This window comes from Dromiciops gliroides, chromosome 1 (assembly GCF_019393635.1).
Source record: "Dromiciops gliroides isolate mDroGli1 chromosome 1, mDroGli1.pri, whole genome shotgun sequence".
Lineage (NCBI taxonomy): Eukaryota > Metazoa > Chordata > Mammalia > Microbiotheria > Microbiotheriidae > Dromiciops > Dromiciops gliroides.
In genome coordinates, this window is record NC_057861.1 from 622,833,455 (window position 1) to 622,852,970 (window position 19,516).

General features: G+C 41.8%; 3 non-coding genes across 3 annotated transcripts; all 3 read right to left on the reverse strand.

Moving 5' to 3' along the window:
* Positions 1–656: 656 nt before the first annotated feature.
* On the reverse strand, positions 657–729 carry TRNAA-AGC. The gene has a single exon. It is a non-coding gene; the product is annotated as a tRNA-Ala (tRNA).
* Positions 730–8,927: 8,198 nt separating this feature from the next.
* Positions 8,928–9,001, reverse strand: TRNAN-GUU. The gene has a single exon. It is a non-coding gene; the product is annotated as a tRNA-Asn (tRNA).
* A 1,705-nt stretch (positions 9,002–10,706) lies between these two features.
* TRNAR-CCG lies at positions 10,707–10,779 on the reverse strand. Its single transcript has one exon. It is a non-coding gene; the product is annotated as a tRNA-Arg (tRNA).
* Between the last annotated feature and the right edge of the window lie 8,737 nt (positions 10,780–19,516).

A 19,516-nucleotide genomic window follows, 5' to 3' on the forward strand; every position in this document is an offset into this window, starting at 1 on the left:
AGACGCAGCCAGACCGACTCTGTAGGACTGTGCCAGGTGGAGGATCTCCTAGCGTCTGATAAACGCGCTCTCTCTAGTTCCGATTTCTTCACATTTAGAATGAACGCGATCGTGTTCAGGAAAGAGCCGAATCCAGCTCTCCACACTAAAACAAGTTTTCGATTCTGGGAACAGTGGTTCAGTTCACCTCCAAGGGTACAATGATTTATATTGGCGACCTGCATGGTCCCCATGCCCATCGATCTTGTCCTCTCATCTCTTTACCTTACCCAATAACCAAACGGATTCTAGAAGTGAAGGGACTACTCGAGGCCTAGGGGCCCCACTCTTCTGCTCTCAACCCCTAGGGGAATCAGGACCCCCTCCAAAATCTCGATAGATTTTTTAGGATAACTAGAGGACCCCTTCAGTCAAAATATTTCACTCCCGGAGAAGTGAAACTACCAAAGACCACGTTTTCTCTTTATTAGATAAATTCTGCGATCCGGAGCTCAAAAATAAATAATTATTATAAAGCTCTTTAAAACTCTTGTTCACCCTCCTGTGGACGTGGAAGAGGAAGGTAGGGGTCTAATACATTCTATTCCAGACACATTAAGAAGCTCCCCACCCCGACACCCCATTGGGCTGAGGAATTTGCCCGCCCAAAACAGAACTGGAGGATGCGGGCATCGATCCCGCTACCTCTCGCATGCTAAGCGAGCGCTCTACCATTTGAGCTAATCCCCCACACCGCTTGCACTTTTATTTTGGTTCTTACGAAGGTGTTGACAGGCAATAGTGCAGCGGATTCTATTTGATTTTCACTTTCAAGGAAGTACACACTAAGTAAAAGGAAAAGACGACGAAGTAGTGGAGATCAGAAAGTCGGAGAACAGATTCCGGGATATCTAAAGAGTTGCAGTGACAAGAGGGCAACAGGCAAATAGGTGCAGCGAGGGGAAGGCGTTGAAAGGGCTCCTCTAAAGGAGAGGGCGGCCGCTCTCCTCCGATGTCAATAAATTCCCGGGGCTTTACCCTCTAAAGACCAGATTCTTTACAGAGTCCGGATCCGGGCGGCCGGGCCCCACACTCCAAAATGAGGAATATGTATGCGTGGAAGAGACAGGGTGGGTATTTGCAGGGAAAAATTATACGGGCCTGGCTATAGATACAGAATAACTGAAGAAGCTTAGGCCGAGCAGCTGGGAGTGGGAGGAGAATGGGCATGGCGGACTACGAGATTCTATATAGCTATAAGGGTAGAAAACTAATAACTTCCGGGTCCAACCCACAGCGCTAAGACTAAAAATGAGGATAACCAGTGGCCACCGACTGGGATGGAGAGACTTGTGGAAGGAGAGTTTCCGATGTCCCTAATCCAATGAGAATATGTGTGTGTGTGTGTATGTATATGTATATATATATGCATGTATATGTATGTATATATACACAGTACATTTATATATGTATGTGTTTGTATATATATGTCTATGTGTGTATATACATACTCACAATACATTTATACATACATATATGTATGTTTGTATTTATATGTCTATGTCTGTATATATATATATATAATATCCATTTCTTTCCCCGCTCCCCCTACCAGCCCAAGGGACAATACAGGGCCGTCTTTGGAAAGGTGAACCATCACCTCTTCTGTTATACGATCATCCTAAGACTGAACAATCGGTCTCCAGATCGGAGAAATAAGAGTCCAGAGGACTGGGCACTCCTGCCCCACTCTATTGCGTCCAAAGGAAACTGTAAGGTGGGGGAGGCAGTGAGTGATTGGAATCCAAGACCTCTTTAAGGGTGAAAAAGATGGGACCAACTAAGCCACTGAGCACTATCACGACACAATCTCTGGGGGCCAGGCTGGAGAAGATAGTACGTTCTATCAACCTGCATGTGTTAGGGGTAGGCGAGAGGAGAGGCAGATAATATAAGATTCCCTCTGAACCCCTAGTACCACAGGCATTGCAAATGATTCTCTAAACAAGACCCCCAACACCACTGATTATGGAGTCAGGAAATTAAACAATAAAATAAAATTAGATCCCCATAATTCTTCCCCAGTGTTCTTCTTAAGGAAGCAATAGTATGTACTTGGTGGCGTATTGGAAGAATCTGAATGCACATGCTAAGACTCTAGCTATTAGTGGTTAGCCAGTTATGTCTTATGAAGAGTATTGAAAATATTCCTTCTCTCCTATTAAAGAAGTCACTTGGAAGGCGATTACTTTTGGATTCACAGAGATAACTGCACAGTACTAATTCCAGCTTTGCCTTAACTTGTACTTCTGATCTTCAAACCTGAATTCCCTCTTAGGAAGATTTTGGTAAGAATGGGCACGGCGGGGGGGGGGGGGGGATGAGGGTGGGGGGGTTGGGGGGTGTGGAGAGAACGACAGGCAGCCAGGTGGCACAATGGATAGAGACCCGGCCCTGGAGTCGGGAGGACCTGAGTTCAAATGCGACCTCAGACACTTGACACTAGCTGTGTGACCCTGGGCAAGTCGCTTAACCCACATTGCTCCGCAAAAAAAAAAAAAAAAGAATGGGCAGCTGGAACTTTAAAGTAGTAAGTGTGGAGGTAGGGAAGATCTCATGGTTTGTCAGAACACATCTGGCATTGTCAGACTTTAGTCCTTTACATTACTGTTTTGGTTACCTTAGAAAGATATCGAGCGAGAATAAGACATGAGAAAGACAAAGATCAGGAAAGGGCAAGGCAGGCAGAAAACCTCCAAAGTACATAGATATAGTTCTTCCTCCTTTGAGATTCACTGTTTAAAGAAGGAAAGCCAGAACCTTCTGGCTTTTACTTCCCTTTCTTCAGTCTTGATCTTAGAGTTATCCGATACAATAATGCAAAATGCTTTGAGGATCTTGTCCTTTTGTCCTGCTGTTCAAGAGCTGATGATCCTCCATCACTCCCCAAAATTTTTCTCCAACACCAGAGCTACTGAACAAAGAAAAAATGAGGTAGGAAATCATGAGGACTTGGTCCACTCCAAATTCATGTTCTTTAGCATAATCTGAGTCCTCACTGATATATGCTCATTCATCCTAAATTCCTTCACCTTCTCTCTAGCTCACCTCTCTCCATTCTCAATCACTCTCTCCTTTTCTCCATTGCCAGATAATTCTTTTTTTTTCAAGGCCAATCCCCTGTCATTGATCTTCCTTCATGAATCTTTTCCTGATCCTACCATTCTTTCCTCATTTTTTTCTTCTAGCTATTGGTCTGGACACATTTGATCACATTTGACACACCTTCTACCTTCAATAATACTGATCAGGATGTGACAAGAGGCCTAGAGGAAGACCTTCAGCACAACAAGTGGGCTACCCATTTCAGGTGGAGGACTTATGGGAGGCCATGACAAGAGTTAAACAGGCTGAGAAAGCATGGATGATTTTTTTACCTGTCCATCTGGCAGGAGGAGGTCCAAGGATGAATTCCTATATCCTTTGAAGTCTCATGATTGGTAATTACTCTGGTATTCCTCCTCAAAGACCAAACTACTTAAGAGCAAGTACTATGTCATTTTCATTTTTGTTTTCTCATCATATATCACATTACCTTGCACAAAGAAGCTGCTTAATAAGTATTTTTTGAATGAAAGAAGAGAGGAAGAGATCAAACTCAGTATAGGTTCCAGGTCCTGTTCTCCATCCAGGAAGCTGCTGTCCAGAACCCACCACAAAAGCAATTCATGTAATTCATCTTAGTGGGTTCAATTGTTTCCTCAGACCTATCTTCCTCAGTTTCCCCTTTTTATCTTCCCAGCTCTGATCTAAATAGGACTTGGTCCTCTAGGAAAGAGACAGAGACTACAGGCATCTCATCCACCATCTCAAGTCTTCTTGGGACTATTTGAGTAGGCCTCTTATTACAGAGTAAAGTGTTGAAAGAAAATCACTGTGGTGCTCAAAGTAATTGAAAAGCCAATGGAAGTCATCCTTCAGAGGACTCAAGATTTCTCTTCTAGGCATGAACTCCATGGAGGCCAAAAATAAATAGAAAGGAACCACATACACAAAAATATTTATAGCAGCAGTTTTAGTTGTAGCAAAGAGCTGAAAGTAAATTAGATGCCCATTGATTAGGGAATGGCCAAACTAATCATGACATTAATTTGATGGAGTATTACTATGCTGTAAGAAAACGATAACTATGATAAATACACAGGGAGAAAGGAAAACATATAAAGACTGGTACAAAGTGAAATAAGAAGAACTAGTAAAAAATAATATACAAAATAACTCCAACAATGTAAATGGAAAGAATAGTAACAACAAAACAATTATAATCTAATGCTGTGAAATTATAAATACTATTTTCTCTTTTTTATTATTGGTTATAAGAGATAGTTGAGAAACAGGGATACAGTGGGAAATGTGGGTGATATGAAAGCAAAAGATATTAATTTTAGAAAGAAGTGAAAAGTCAGTGAAGGTCCATAAGACTAGATAATGAAATATACCTCTTCCTTATAACAGAAAGATATAGGACTACTAAGATATAAGACTACATCTATATTGTCAGATACTATCATATTATTGGAATTTTTTTTTTGCTTATTTGTTCTGCAACTAGGAAGAGGAGCGGAGGAATGACTGTTACATAAAGACAAAAGGCCTAATGAAGCATTGGGGGTGGGGGGAGCAATCTGCACAATTGGGAGAAGTGAGAAAACCAGGGTAACTGTCCATAAGAGCCAGCCTCCTTGGGCCTCATTGGGATAAGAATGAGGGAAAGCCTATTGAATGGTAAGTTCAGTTCATTTCTCTATCAACCAGAACTAGGAGAGTGATGTCAGATGGGGTCAGGATGTGGGAAATTTGGGATTGCTAACTGAATGATGAGCTAGAGTTCATAGAAAGGGTATGAGAATGAGAAAGAGGTGGAAAGCAAGTTGTCCTTGGGTCCCTAGACTAAGGGACCAAAACTGGTCATATCTCACAGTTGTTCCCCAATAGCCTATGTTCGAATAAAATTGAGAAAGGGAGAATACTTGATATGGGCACAAGAGGTAAGGGATAGGATCTGAGAAGACTAGAGGACACATTCTTCTATTGTAACTTCCCTGATTTTCTAGAACTTAGGTTATGGTGCTGTCCCTATAGCTGCCCACAGCCCTAGTGATTGTTGAAGAGTGTAGAACACCTCGAAATTCTACTGTGCCACCCATGTTCCTTGTATCAGTGAAACAGTGAAGACTGGAGAGAGCAGTGTACTGTACTAACAGCTTCTGTCATGCTGTCCTGCACCCAGGGAGCAACAGAGCTGTACTTCTACCTTTGAACAAGACTCTAAAGGAAATAAAGTAGTTGGACACTAGGCCTTCTCAACCTTCCCCAATCTCATTTCAACAATTAGGACTATAATCATCTCAGCCAGCTTCCTCTCTCTCTTTCCTTCTACCCCCAACCTGGAAGATCCAGGTTCAGAAATCAGAAGGAAAAATGAAATAGTGGGGGGAAGGTCCAGAGTTGACATACTTGAATCTAACCAGAGATCCTTTAAAGTTCCAAAGTAAACTATGGGGGGCAGCTAGATGGTGCAGTCAATAGAGCACTGGCCCTGGAGTCAGGAGTACCGGAGTTCAAATCCAACCTCAGACACTTAACACATACTGGCTGTGTGACCCTGGGCAAGTCACTTAACCCCAATTGCCTCACAAACAAAGTAAACTGTGACCAAAGGGGTATGGAACTGTGCATACCCTTTGATCCAGCAGTACCACTGCTAGGTTTATATCCCAAAGACATCCCCAAAAAGAGTAAAAGACCTATTTGTACAAAAATATTTATAGCAGCTCTTTTTGTTGTGGCTAAGAATTGGAAATCAAAGTAATGCCTATCAATTGGGGGAATGGCTAAACAAACTGTGGCATTTGATGGTGATGGAATATTATTGTGCCATAAGAAATGACAGGTAAGATGATTTCAGCAAGGCCTGGAAAGACTTGTATCAACTGATGTATAGTGAAGTGAGCAGAACCAGAAGAATGTTGTGCACAGTGACAGCAATATTGTTTGATGAAGAACTGTGAATGACTTGACTATTCTCAACAATACAATGATCCAAGACAATCTCAAAGGACTAATGATGAAACATACTATCCACCTCCAAAGAAAGAACTGATATTGATTGAACACAGACTAAAGCATGCTATTTTTCACTCTTTCATTTTTTCTTTTGCTTGAGTTTTCTTGTACCAAATTACTAATATGGCAATATTTTACATCATTTCACATGTATAACCTATATCTGAATGTATGCTGCCTCAAGAAGAGAGGAGGGGAAGGAGGGGAGGAGGGACAAAATTTGGAATTCAAATTTTTTTTTTTAGTGAGGCAATTGGGGTTAAGTGACTTGCCCAGGGTCACACAGCTAGTAAGCGTTAAGTGTCTGAGGCCAGATTTGAACGCAGATACTCCTGACTCCAGGGCCAGTGCTCTATCCACTGTGCCATCTAGCTGCCCCCAACTCAAAATTTTAAATAAAGGATTGTTTACTGAGGGAAAAAAAAGTTCCAAAGTAGATCATCTGTTAAATAATAACTGCTTTGGTAAAACCCTTCAATTCATTCATTCCTTCTTTAAAAAAGAATATTTTTATTTTATTTTTTCTGAATTACTTGTAAGAACAATTTTTAACATTTTTATATAATTTTTTGAATTTCAATTTCTCTTTCTTCTTTTTTCCCCTCTCCTCCCCCTTCCTTGAGAAAGAAAGAATTTTGATTTAGATTATACACGTGCATTCAAGCAAAACATATTTCTGTATCAGTCATGCTGCAAAAGAAAACACAGATTCCCCCTCCCCCCAAAAAAGGAAAAAAGTTTTTTTGTTTTTTTTTAAGTGTGCTTTGATCTGCATTCAGACCCCATTAGTTCTTCTCTGGAAGTGGATAGCAGTTTTCATTATAGATCCTTCAAAATTGTCTTTTATCTGTGAGGGCCAAAATTTGATATATGGAGCGTTATTTGGGTGACTTGCCTTAATATTGGGGTCCCAGAAATATGAGGGACCTTTTAGGTTTAACCCTCCCCTCTGAACTGCCCTTTTTAGATATTTCTTCCAGGCCAATAAGAAAGGAGCCTCTAAGCTTTAGTTCACAAAAGGATCAGATTTTATTACTTGGGAATTAATTAAACAACAAAGGTGAAACTAATAAAAATCAAAGCTAAGGAAATAGGAAAATAGAAATACAGATAGATATTCTTTTTTTTTTTCAGGGCAATGAGGGTTAAGTGACTTGCCCAGGGTCACACAGCTAGTTGTGTCAAGTGTTTGAGGCTGGATTTGAATTCAGATCCTCCTGAATCCAAGGCCAGTGCTTTATCCACTGCGCCACCTAGCTGCCCCCCAGATAGATATTCTTAACTCTAAACTTAGCCTATGCAATCCCCAGACTGTTTTCTATTAAGCTAGTTCAAAGGAATTTAGGGTTTTCCGTAATTAACTCACCAAACACCTGAATAGCCCACCAGACCGAGAACCAGCACACGACACCAGGACAGCAGTAGCCACACAGAGAGAGTGAATTTGCATTCCAGAAGTGACTTGAGAGCTCGAGTTCTGGAAGTGCCCTCTAACCTCCCTTCAGGAAGCGTTCAATCTTTTCTCCCCTAAAAGGGGAGGGAGGTCCTTCATAAGCTGCCTACACTACAAATAATTTTTACCACAGATCTTTGCAATGCTGAAAATAGGTAAGTCATTCACAGTTGATTATTGTACAATATTGCTGTTACTGTGTACAATGTTTTCCTGACTCTGCTGACTTCCTTTACATCAGTTCATGTAAGTCTTTTCAGTTTTTTTCTGAAACCACCATGTTCATTATTTCTTATAGCACAATAACATTCCATCACAACCATATATCGCAACTTATTCAGCCATTCCCCAATTGATGGACATCCCTTCGATGTCCAATTCTTTGCCACCACACACACATAAAAACCCATCCTGCTATAAATATTTTTGTACATATAGATCCTCTCCCCTTTTAAAAATCTCTTTGGGATACAGACCTAGTAGTAGTATTGCTGAGTCAAAGGATATGCAGTTTTATAGCCCTTTAGGCATGGTTCCAAATTGCTCTCCAGAATAACTAAATTAGGGGCAGCTAGGTGGTGCAGTGGAAAAAGCACGACCCTCGATTCGGGAGGAGCTGAGTTCAAATCCGCCCTCAGACACTTGGCACTTACTAGCTGTGTGACCCTGAGGAAGTCACTTAATCCTCATTGCCCGACCCAAAAAATAAGTAAATAAAAGATACAGAATGGTTAGATCAGTTCACAGCTCCACCAAGAGTGCATTGATGTTCCAATTTTTCCACATTCCTTCAACATTTGTTGTTTTCCCTATCTGTAATGTTTTCTAATTTGATAGGTGTGAGGTAGTTAGATCAAGCCTTTCAATACTCACTAGTACTCCACTTCTTTCCACAGGACAAAAAAAAAACAAAAAAGGCAACCAAGTCTGGCAGGAATCTTGTAATTTCCTCACCTGGAGCACCTTTTCAGTCCCGATCCTGTTGGATTTTTGGAAATGCCTAAAACCTCTAGGTTTTAGGATCGTCTCTTCTTGCTGGATCAACTTCTCATAGGGGGAGAATCACAAGCTTTTCTTTTCCTTCGAGCTGTGGATGCACCCTCCCCCTCAGTCTGAAAGCCAACCTTCCGCTATCCTGAATGTAGAAGTATTATATCGTTCACGATCCCTAGAAAGTGATGTTGCTTCTATGTACTGCAATCGCTACAGGAAACACCACTTTCCAGCTAATTGAATTTGTAGAAACTTATTTATGGAACCTAGAGGAGTTAATTTGGACTTTTGTTTGGTCAGGATCATTTTTTTGTAGGGTAAATTTGAAGAGAGCTATTACCAATTTGAGCTTATTTTTATAGCAACTAAGGAAAAACGTCCCTGGGTGGGCTCGAACCACCAACCTTTCGGTTAACAGCCGAACGCGCTAACCGATTGCGCCACAGAGACAACTGCTGAAGGTAATTTGGAGAATTCCCTATATCCGGTATAAAGTGTAGCTCTTTTTCCGGCTATAGACTGTATATGAATGAATGTGAGCGTCTGTAGAAACAGAAGAGGTGGCGAGAATGATTTAACTAAGTATAAACAGCACTGTATAAATTCAAGTCCCCAAGCAAAGGCGAAACAGGAAATATAAAGACTCATCTGCCTGTGCGGGAAGCTCCTGGACCGAGATCCTCCGCATACTTCATTCCTCCCCCCAAAAGAAAGAGGTCATTGCCCGCATTCATGCTCATCCACACGCCCCGACTTGCCCTCACTCAGGTTTAGCACATACTAGCTTTAAAGCTCTGGTTACGGAAGACTTAACCTCTCCAGGCAACCCTCTAGAACTATACGCTGCACATAAGTCGCAGAAGTACATTGGTTTACATCACCTACACTGAGGAAATCGCGGGTCCAGCCCAAATAACCTGTTAGATGGAGGGGGTGGGGTGGGTGGTCGGGGTAGCAGGAGGGGTGTTGGGCGGGGATAACTGTAATACAAGGAAAATTGTTATCCAGAGCAATAACAATGGGAGGGGGGTGCATATAAGGCTTCACGAAGTAGATGTCACTTGGAAGGAGATGGAGTGACTTTTGAAGCAAAGCAAGATTTCTGAGAGGCGAAGATGAGAGGAAGGGAGCGGATTGGAGGCGGTGGAGTGGGAGCGGGGGAGGAATAGATTGCTTGAGCGGCTAAAGAGCGGAGGCTGGAGATGAAGTTGAATTCGGAGATAGGCTGAGTATCCTCTATGGCTGGAACATAGGAAGTTTGAGGAGTAATATGAAATAGAGCTGGGAAAATGGAGAACAAATTGTGGAGGACCCAAATGTCCGTTTGTATTTCGTCTTCTAGGCAAACTAGCCCACCCTTTCATTTTGCAGAGGAACAAACTGAGGCCGAGACTGAGGCTCAATTCCCTTCCGTCCCCAGGAGCCCTCTGTGCTAGACCTAGACAGGATGCAAAGAAAAGTACGACAGGACCCTTGTCCTAAAGGAGGGATGATCTATGCATATTTGGAGGTCAGTTCCAGGTCCTCTTGGGATTCCAGTTGGATACCTGGTATTTTCCCAGATTTTTCCTTTTGCAAGAGAGGTTCACACACTTCGGGGAAGAAATGGGTCTTGGCCCTCCCCTCTGGAAACCGAGCATCGGGATCGGGAATTCACTGGGTCTCCGTGGTCATCTCGAGGGAGGAAGAAAATGAGCTAACTTAGGTCTGGGACATCCATATAGGGAGCACAACTCCGGTCTAAGAGCGCAAGGGAAAGAACGAGGGAGGGGGAGGGGAAAGGGATGAGGGGAGGGGGCATGGTCTGGTCTTTAACTTAAGCTTCAATGATTGCTCCTTCAGCCGCCTTATGCAGTTGTGGCTTCCACGTTTATGGTGAACGTCCGCTGTTCCGGAGTCTTGTCTCAGCCCTTCGATTTCCAACCCAACTAGGAGGAGTGAAGGCGTCTCATTACACTTCTAGCTTATTTTCTCTCGTTGGAAATCCTTCCCGGATTCATCACTTCACTCATAAGCACCCCAGTAATCTCTCAATCTCAAAAATATCTCCTAGGGTTTGAAGAATTTTGTTTAATTATTTTCTCTCAAGGGGAATACAGAGTAAGGGTTGAGACCACAACCTGAGCAAGGAAGGGAAATGAAATAAAAGTGGAAACGACCACGAAGGGACTCGAACCCTCAATCTTCTGATCCGGAATCAGACGCCTTATCCATTAGGCCACGCGGCCTCTTACGTAGACCTCCTTCTGCTTTCCCTATAGAAAAGGGGGAAGGCGGAGCATTCCTACCCTTCGTTTCGCTAGTAGTTTCCTGTATCTGTATATGTGGACCGTAGCATCCGAGTCCCAGCTTGGAAAAAAACCCAGCTGTTTCCTTCATTCAATTAGCCCCTTTTGGAAAACCAGAAAGCGGAAGACTCAGACCCGCAGCCAGGAAGCCAAGTCTAGCTCTGGATTTGTTCATCACTGCAGGGCGAAGGGAGTACAGGACGCAGCCACCCACCCTCAGCAAGCCCCGAAGCCCGAAGCAGGGAGGGGCAGCCCCACCACCCGGCTCTCCGACCGAATGGAACCGGAAAGGGGGAACAGCCCCCACTGATTGGGACCGGGCTCGGTCGCGGCGCCTCGACAGAAGGGTGCCGAGATGCTAAGCTGAAAGCGGTCAAGGTCCAAGATGCCACCAAACGGCTCGTCATCTAACTACACATTCCCGGAATGAGATGTTCACATTCCCCTCTCCATCCCGTGCCTTTTGTCTGACTGTCCCTCATGCCTCTCATGCCTGGAATTCTCTCCCTTCTTGTCTGGGCCTCCTGCCTTTTCTGGCTTCCTTCAAACCGCAGCCAAATTCTGTCTTCAGCAAAAAGCTTTCCTCGATTCCCCCCTTCAGAGTAGTGCCTTCCAATTGATCCTTCATATAGCTTGTTTGTACCTCCCACCCCCACCCCCCACCCCCAGCCCCAATAGATTGTGAGTTCCTTCAGGGGAGCAACTGTTTTTGCCTTCTTTGTACTGCGCCTGGCAAATAGTAGCCATTTTGGGGGGCGGGGCAACGAGGGTTAAGTGACTTGTCTAGGGTCACACAGCTAGTAAGTGTCAGGTGTCTGAGGCCAAATTTGAACTCAGGTCCTCCTGAATCCAGGTCCAGTGCTTTAATTCACTGTGCCACCTAGCTGCCCCCTAAGGTCCCTTCCAATTCAGATTCCATGATGCTAATTCCAACTGTACCTACTTAATAGGAATTTATCCTTGAGTAAGTCCCTTGCCTTCTTATAACAGAGGAGCAGAGGTGTTCCTGGATTCTCGAAGGCTATGCCTACTAAATACAAGCTTTTTCAAGTCCCAGGAAGAAAGGCTTCCAGGGTCTCCTTGGCAAAGGATTTGGCCTTCAAAGGAGCCTCAGTTAAGTTTGAAGAAATTAGAAAAACAGAAGATCCTCTAAGTGATGATTTTTTTTTCAAGCACAGTAACTCGCAAAGACTAAGTCATGAAGGGCTTTACCCATGCTGATGGATCAAGGATCCTTGAAATAGAGATAAGGTTATTGAAAATTACAATCATTTCTGTTGTGCTATATGCCTCCCAAAGCTGTTCTAAGAACTAGATGAAATAATGTGTCTAAAACTGGACTTGGAATCACAAAAACGTGTCCAAATCCTGATATTTAACCTCTATGTTTCTTATTTTCCTCATTTTTAAAATGGGAATAATTATATCATCTATGTCACAGGGTTGTTGTGAAGTTCAAAACCTCAGAGCCAGGGCAGGTTTGGTGGTCCCCTGAGGGGACTGTACTCTGTGAGTGATTCCTGACTGGCAAAGATGAATCTGAGAGAAAACCAGGGAGAGTGAAGGAGGAAAAGCAAACTAGACTCATGCACCCTCCCTCCACCCCCACCCCCACCCCCCCACACACAATGGTCCTTCATTTTCAACACCTGCACTCCAAGTGACTAAAAGAATGAGATACTCAGGTAAGATTGTTCTCATCTCCCTCCTGGATAACAAGAACCCTTTACTGTGTGTATTCAGTCACTTAAACTAATCTCTTTGGCTTCCCAATTACTGTTTTATTATTTGCTTTGATAAGTATGTTTACTTTCTCTCCTGTCTAAGCTGTTATTCCCCAGATCTCCCCTCCCCCCTAACTCTGACAATTAGCAAAGTAAGCCCCTTTCGAGCAGGAATTATCTTTCATTTTGTTGTAACCCCGTTTAGTAGCACTGTAAATGGCACATAGCAGGTACTCAATAAATGTTTATTAACTGTCACAATTGAAATTAGGGTAAACTGAGGGACAAAGGTCTGAGCATGATTAATTTATTAGTTAAGCTAGCAGTAACCAATAAATTGATTCAATGGTCTCTCTCAATGACCAAAGATCCTAAGGGCTAACAGTTTTTTGCTTTATTAAATAATAGCAAGAATAACTCAGAGCTAAATCTTTAGTCTTCTGATTGGCCTAGCATTACATCACTGGGAGATGAGAGTTATCCTGCATTAGTTTGCAGGCCTGGGGGGCGGGGTGAGTCTGTAACTGCTTTGACTTAATCAACTTGAATTTGAGTTAATTGGGTAGTAGGTGAGGTTACAAAGAAAGACTATACAAGAGTGGATAATCAATTCTGAACAGAGTTGAGTACTGAGTGAAGGGTTGTCGGGTTGGAGGGGAGGGTTAGGGGGATTTGTCCTTCATTTTCTTTTCTTTTGGGGGGGCAGGGCAATGAGGGTTAAGTGACTTACCCAGGGTCACAAGTCTAGTAAGTGTCAAGAGTCTGAGTCTGGATTTGAACTCAGGTACTCCTGACTCCAGGGCCAGTGCTTTATCCACTGCACCACCTAGCTGCCCCTTGATTAAGTTTTTAAAATAAAATTAAAATCAATTTTCAATTTTACAATTGATTGAATCCCCTAAAAAAATCATACTCTAGACTGACATCTTTTGTTGTTTTCATTTTACCAGACTTTGATTTTTATTCAAATTACATGTAAAGATAGTTTTCAACATTCACTTTTGTAAGCTTTTGAGTTCTAAATTTTTTATCATCCCTCCTTCCCTCCCCCTTCCTGAGGCCAGCTAGCAGTCTGATATAGATTATTACAATCATGTTAAACATATTTCCACATTAGTCATGCTGTAAGAGAAGAGTCAGAACAAAAGGGGGAAAAACATAAGAAAGAAGAAGCAACAACAATTTAAAAAGCAACAAAGGTGAAAATAGTATGCTTTAATCTGCATTTAGACTCCATAGTCCTTTTTTTCTGATTGTAGAGAGCATTTTCTTTCATGAGTCTTTTGGCATTGTCTTGGATCTTTGTGTTGCTGAGAAGAGCTAAGTCTATCACAGTTGATCATTACACAATGTTGTTGATACTGTTTACAATGTTCTTTTGGTTCTGCTCATTTCACTCAACATCAATTCATGTCTTTCCAGGTTTTTCTGAAATCTGCCTGCTTATCGTTTCTTATAGCACAATAATATTCTATTACATTCATATACCACAACTTGTTTAGCTATTCCCCAATTGATGGGCATCCCCTCAATTTCCAATTCTTTGCCACCACAAAAAGAGCAGCTATAAGCATTTTTGTACATGTGGGTCCTTTTCCCTTTTTTATGATCTCTTTGGGATATAGACCTGGTAGTGGTATTGCTGGGTCAAAGGGTATGCAGTTTTATAGTCTTTTGGGCATGGTTCCAAATTGCTCCCCAGAATGGTTTGATCAGTTCACAACTCCACCAAGAGTACATTAATGTTCCACTTTTCTCACATCTCCTCCAACATTTATCATTTTCCTTTTTTGTCATATTAGCCAATTGGATAGGTATGAGGTAGTACCTCAGAGTAGTTTTAATTTGCATTTCTCTAAACAGTAGTGATTGAGAACATTTTTTCATATGGCTATAGATAGCTTTAATTTCTTCATCTGAAAACTTCCTGTTCATATCCTTTGACCATTTCTCAGTTGGGGAATGGCTTGTGTTCTTATATATTTGATTTAGTTCTCTATATATTTTAAATATTAGGCCTTTATCAGAGACACCGATTGTGAAAATTGTTTCCCAGCTTTCTGCTTTCCTTCTTTTTTTTTTTTTATGAGATATTTTATTTTTTCCGTTACATGTAAAGATAGTTCTCAACTTTTGTTTATACATGCTTTACAATTTCAGATTTTTCTCCCTCCCTCCCCTCGCTCCCCGCTCCCCTAGACAGCAGGTAATCTGATATAGGTTATATCTATATATCTCTATACATATACATATATATATACACACACATATATATATACACATAATAACATTAATCCTATTTCTGCATTAATCCTGTTACAAGAGAAAGAATCAGAGCAGTGATGCAAAACCTCAAAATAGAAAAAAAAACAACAGCACCCAAAACAAAAGAAATAATATGGTTCAATCAGCATCTATACTCCACAGTTCTTTCTTTCTTTTTTTTTTTCTTGGATTTGGAGATCCTCTTCTATCATGAGTTCCCTGGAACTCTTCTGTACCATTGCATTGGTGAGAAGAATATAGTCCATCACAGTAGGTCAACACTCAATGTTGATGATACTGTGTACAATGTTCTTCTGGTTCTGCTCATCTCACTCATCATCAGCTCACGTAAGACCCTCCAGGTTTCTCTGAACTCTTCCTGCTCATCATTTCTTACATCTGCTTTCCTTCTAATCTTGTTTGCTTTGGCTTTGTTTGTGCAAAAACTTATTAATTTAATGCAATCAAAATGATCCATTTTGCATTTCATAATTTTCTCTATCTCATCTTTGATCATAAAATTTACCCCTCTCTGATAAGTAAACTATTCTTTCCTTTTCTAATTTGCCTATGGTATCACCCTTTATGTCTAAATCATGTACCCATTTTGACTTTACTTTGGTGTATGGCGTAATAGACTGACATATCTAATAGAAATAGACATATCTAATAAGTAATTATCTGTACATAGATCAGGAGACAGATAGGTGGCTCAGTGGATAGAACATCATGCCTAGAATCAGGAAGACATGAGTCCAAATCTGGACTCAGACACTTACTAACTTGTGTGACCCTGGTGAAGGGTGAAGTTACAAAGGGAAGGAGTTTGGACTCACATAGCATGGGATACTATTAACCTCATGCCATCTTGATTAAGTTTTTTTGTTTGTTTTTGTTTTGGGTTTTTTTTTTTCTTTTTCGTTTTTTGGTTCTTTTTTTTTAGTGAGGCAATTGGGGTTAAGTGACTTGCCCAGGGTCACACAGCTAGTAAGTGTTACATGTCTGAGGCCAGATTTGAACTCAGGTACTCCTGACTCCAGGGCCAGTGCTCTATCCACTGAGCCACCTAGCTGCCCCTTTTTTTTCTTTTTTTTCTTTTTCTGTGGGGCAGTGAGGGTTAAGTGACTTGCCCAGGGTCACCCAGCTAGTCAGTATCAAAGTGTCTGAGGACATATTTGAACTCAGGTCCTCCTGAATCCAAGGCTAGCTTTATCAACTGCGCCACCTAGCTGCCCTTTGGGCAAGTCACTTAAACTCTTTTGCCTTAATCCATTAGAGAAGGAAATGGCAAAACAGTCCAGTATCTTTGCCAAGAAAACCCCAGGGATAGTATTAGCATGCTAATGAAGAGTTGGACACAACTGAATGAATGACTTGAACAACAATATGAGATAGATATAATTGCAATCCTGGGTGGAATCAAGATGGAAGTTAGGAGGAAGCATTTTTGCCCAATTCACTCAATATACTTCTTCTAAAACAACCTAGAAAATTCACAAGACCAAATTGTGATTGGGAAAGCCAAGAAAAACTCAGTGAGTCACTTTTCCAGCCCAAGACAGCTCGAAGGAAACACAGATAATGACTTCTGCTGACCCTTGGGTGAAGGATCCCTGGGGTCCACATATTGTAATATTATCTGTTTTGTTGTATTTTTATTTTGTGAAGTATTACCAAAGTATATTTTAATCTAGCTCATGGGCCTCATGTTTTACACCTCTGCTTTGACTCAGGTCTCACTATTCAGCATTAGGCTTACATTGGGTTTACTTACATTAAGGATAGATGGAGGGGGCAGCTAGGTGGCGCAGTGGATAGAGCACTGGCCCTGGAGTCAGGAGTACCTGAGTTCAAATCTGACCTCAGACACTTAACACTTACTAGCTGTGTGACCCTGGGCAAGTCACTTAACCCCAATTGCCTCACTAAAAAAAAAAAAAAAAAAGATAGATGGAAGGAAGAACTTCCTAACAGCTAGAACTATGAAAAATTGGAACAGGCAATGGGTTCCCCTTTACTGAGGTCTTCAGGCAAAGGCTGAATGACAATTTATTTGGTATGGTATAGAGCCCTATGGATTGCACCTGATGGCCTCCAGCTCAGAGAGCCTCTGATATCAGTAGCTTGAGTGTTAGAAGTTTCCATTGGGGGGGGGGGCGCGCAGCTAGGTGGCACAGTGAATAAAGCACCAGCCCTGGATTCAGGAGTACTTGAGTTCAAGTCTGGCCTCAAACACTTGACACTTACTAGCTGTATGACTCTGGGCAAGTCACTTAACCCTCATTGCCCTGCCCCCCCCCAAAAAAAAAGTTTCCATTGGAATATGAGAGAATTCAAGTACTCTGTAGGTGGGTCCAGGTATAGAGAGATGCAACAGGTTATCTCAGAGGTTCAAATTAGAATCACAGGAAAGTTGTATTCTGAATCCTGAATTGGGGGTGGGAGGAGTAGAATTATCCCAGATAATGTCTCATGGGTGATGAATAAAGCAAGTTTTGTGAATGTTTGCCAAAATGCATTAATCCAATCCAACAAATTTATTAAACACCCACAATATGCAAGGCACATGTCTCAGGTACATATTTTGTCTTTAGATTGTAATGTTCTCTGGGGCAGAGAGAGGGCCTCTCTTGCTTTGTGTCTAGTAACTCATACCATAACTAGTTTGCAGATAAGCAATATATTTTTTTTTTGGTGAGGCAATTGGGGTTAAGTAACTTGCCCAGGGTCACATACCTAGTAAGTGTTAAGTGTCTGAGGCTGGATTTGAACTCAGGTACTCCTGATTCCAGGGCCAGTGCTCTATCCACTGTGCCACCTAGCTGCCCCTCAATATTTTATTAGTAATTGTAATCACTTACATTCTTTAGTATTTTAAGGTTCTCTTCTATTATCTCACATAATATTTCACAACAACCCACAACAAATTTCTCAGCTGTAAAAACTAGGGTTTTAAAATGTAAAGTATTTGCCTAATGTGAGAAAATGGGTAGTTGTCTCCCTGGTCTCAATAAGGTCTGCTCCTGAGTTGTGTCCATATAAAGAAGAATAAGGTCCACTAATGAGTTATGCTCACATAAGGAAGAACTGATTAGGGATGGGAATAGACTAGAGCTCAGGTCTTCATGATTTTAAGTTCAGCACTCTTTAGCTGTATATGCATATTGTCTGGAAATCTTCCCAGCGCAAAAAATGTCATTCTCTTCTACCTTACAAAAACAATCTTTTTGCCCCTGTAAAGTTGCTATCTGTATGGGGCTAAAATTCTAGCTAGACTGTCTAAAAATCTAATGAGTGGTTGCCATAAATTATAAGCTTTAGCAAGAGTTTAGACTTTTAAGTATTTATTAAGGAGCATAAGAATTTGGTGAGGAGAGAGAAAGAGGCCAAGGTTCCTTCATCTATCTATCTAAGGGAGCCAGCATCTCTGCTCCAGCCAAGCCAAGGTCCCAGGCAAAAAAAGAGAGCCCCTCACCCCTTCTTTGTCCCAAAAGCCTCCCTTGAAAACAGAAACACAGCCATCCTAACACACACAACTCCAAGCTAATTGGCTTGGATCAACAATACCCACGAGCAAACATCACTTCCTGACACCAAGGTCATGTGGCTTGTCCTCAGGCCAGAGCTCACAAACACACCCCCCCCCCCCCCCCCCCCCCCCCCCCCCCCCCCCCCCCCCCCGTTCCTCCCAGCAGGGGGTGTTATTCCAACTCTCACACAGTAACATCGACATTGTGTGATGATCAACTGTGATAGATTTAATTCTTCTCAGCAATACAATGATCCAAGACAATTCCAAAAGACTCATGATGGAGAATGTTCTCCACATCCAGAAAAAAGAACTGTGGATTCTGAATACAGAATCAACCACAATGTTTCTACTTTTTTGGGGGGGCAGGGGGTTCCCTTTTGTTCTGATTCCTCTTGTACAACATGACTAATGCAGAAATATGTTTAATGTGATTATACATATATAACCTATATCGGACTGCTTTTTGTCTTGGGGAGGAGGGAGGGAAGAAATGGAGGGAGAAAAATTTGGAACTCAAAATCTTATGAAAACAAATGTTGAAAACTATCTTTATATATAACTTGAAGATAATAAAGTATTTTTATGATTAAAAAAAGAAAAAGAAAAATTGACTCCATAGAGGAAAAGGTTAAAATCAATCTAAAGTTAAGGACAGTATCAGGGTCCATATTAATAGCTGCCATTTCCGGATATCTTCCAAGATATGCTAATGATGCTGACTTCCATCCCTGAGGGAAGTCACAGTGGAATTGGTTGGGATTGTAGTATGTTTCCTACTCCCTAGTATCAGCTCTATAAAGGAGGTCAAGGTTGAGAGTAAATCTCTTTGTATGTCCACCTTGCCTAATCCAATACTGAATTGAAATGGTTATGGACCTGGGGTACTTCAGAAGTTTTCTGGGGGAAATCAAGGAACCTTCTCCTTGAGAAGTTAAACCAAAGGACAGACACACCTAAAGAGATATACTGGTCTGAGTTAACTCCATGACCACTACCCTTCATTCCAGTCTCCCCCACCCCTCAGGGAGATAAGATTGGGTGTGGCTGCTGCCTTTGTGACATGAGGGGGACAGAGATGGTTTAAGAGATCTGGAGCCACCCCTCACCCAACTTCCCCCAGCCACCACCAGTAGAAGACAGTCCTCCCTCAATAAGG